We start from the raw sequence: 2,333 nt of genomic DNA on the forward strand, positions 1-2,333 counted from the left end.
TTGTCCATAGATTAGCAGCTGAGATTATTCCCAGCATTCAGGCATCCAAGCTACTTCTGTTCTGTCAGGACAGTCCATTCTCTTCAGTTCTTCTATGACCACTTCATCCTCTCCTACCCTAGGATATGTGAACATCTTGCTATTCCATGCAGGCTCCTTTTCCATCTGTGCAGTCTTGATATAATCATCCTGGAATGGAAATGACCATTTCGATCTCCACCGCACAGTGGCACAATTTCCTTGAAACTGTCCTTGAGTCATACATGCTGCAAGGTGAATAAGACATCTGGCATCTGGAACTTCTCTGGAAATGAGAGTTCATGCAGCATTCATGGCATAGGGTGTGAGCGGGCAAACGTAACAACTTCCTTTAGATGTTCGCTCTCCCACCTTTCCCATGTGTTGATACCACATGTTGTGACCCAAGTGTGGTGCACCATCCAAATATGTATTTACTCCCTCATTATCTTCTTCTATGCTTCTCCTATGCCTCCCTAACATAATGTTTGCTGCCCATGGAAAGAACTCTAACGCAGCTCTACTGTGGGGAGATAACACAAAGGGTCTTGGCTCTTTGGTAATGGGCAAAGCATTAATATAATAAGGAATGCTGAGCAGAAGAAACAGAAAGACATAGAATATAGTTGTACACAAGTATATCACAAACCAACATATTAACCCCCACCATTTATGGCATTCTAAAATTGGTTGGGCTTGCTCATCTTTTAAAATCGTACCAGGTTCGACATTCCTCATCTCTACTGTAATCATTTAAAGAAGAAAAAACACTTTTACTCCAGTAATTGCAATACTTCTTCTATTATTGCCACAAGCAATCTTCTGATTACAAGGCCATTCTTAGGATCCTGTAAAAAAGTGTGAATATCAATGTTTCTTCTCACAAGAGCAAAATAAGCTTGAAGAATAAATACAAAAACAGCAAGTATACGTCTGTGGACATCCCCGTCAGTTAAGACAGTAGATTCAACTAAACAAGTATGCAGTGACAAACAGGTTGGGGTATTGATCTTGCCTCCAATCTTCAAACTCAAAATCCAGATCAAACATGTTTGTGATACATTAATATTTTTCTAAAGTTCATTTCTCAAAAGATTCCTCTGACTCTCAGCAAAGATTTGCACGCCTGCTTTAATATCTATATGGAGTGTCCCAGGTGAGTCACAGTCCAAATGCAAATCTGCATTTATCAGCTAATTGATTTATCGTCCTTCTTCGTCATGAATCAAGTCTGCACAAACTGAAATTCTTCTTTTTGTCTTGTTTCTGGATTGACAGCTGGGGGTGGTATGGTCTCGCCGGTGTATAACTTCACCTTGTTCAAATGAATCCAAGCTTGACTGCCTTGGACTTTTACTGCTGAGAGAATAACATTTTCACCAATGAATGGCCCATTGAAACGTGGCTCATGCCACTTGCGGGTAAAATCTTTAATTATGACACGATCTCCAGCAAATATTTTAGGTGCAGATAATAGTGCAGTAGATCCGTTTCTGAATGTTTTTTATCTGTGTTCTGAGACCGACCCCCATGGCGCTTGAGTTTATCTGAAATGAGAGAGATGCTACAGGCCATATATGTCAAATATTCCCATAACTCATTTCCTAACATTTTTGCTGTTCTCTGGGCCTCACTTCTACTCCTCAATGGAGGTGTAAGAGGCATTCTCACTCACCTCCCTGTTACCAGTTCATGAGGTGTGAGGTGGTGTCTGAACTAGGCTGATTCCGTAGGGCATATAAAGCTAAGGTCAGGCAACATAGCCATCCCTTTTTCAAAGTTAACTTGATTTTGGCTATCCTTTCCTTTAGGAGACCTTTGAGTCTCTCACATACCCTGTTTGCTGGAGGGTGATAAGCAGAAGAAAACTTGTGCTTAAAGTTCAATAAAAGCCCTGTTCAATTACTTAATTAACAAATGTGGCCCATTATCGCATTTCAGCACTTCACACACACCCCATCTCGGGAAGACTTTGCGCACTAAAAATGTTGCTGTGCAAGTGCCATCAGTGTGTGTACATGGACCTGCCTCGATCCACCTGGAGAAGGGACACACCACCACTATCAAATACCTGTATCCACTACACACCTGCAGCATGTCAACATAATCAATATGTAAATGCTGAAAATGAACATTCTGTCAAGGAATTACTCCTCTAATCATTTGCAGTGTATGCCCAGCAGTAAATGTTTGACATACAATGCGGTTTACTACATAAAATGCAACATGCTCTAACAAATTTGAAATAAACCAGTCTTCCGTAATCGTTGCTGCAAGACTTTCCCTAGTTACATCCGCAGTGTAGTGCAGCTGTT

This window comes from Ambystoma mexicanum, chromosome 13 (genome assembly GCF_040938575.1).
Source record: "Ambystoma mexicanum isolate Mex_15411 chromosome 13, UKY_AmexF1_1, whole genome shotgun sequence".
NCBI classification, from domain to species: Eukaryota; Metazoa; Chordata; class Amphibia; order Caudata; family Ambystomatidae; genus Ambystoma; species Ambystoma mexicanum.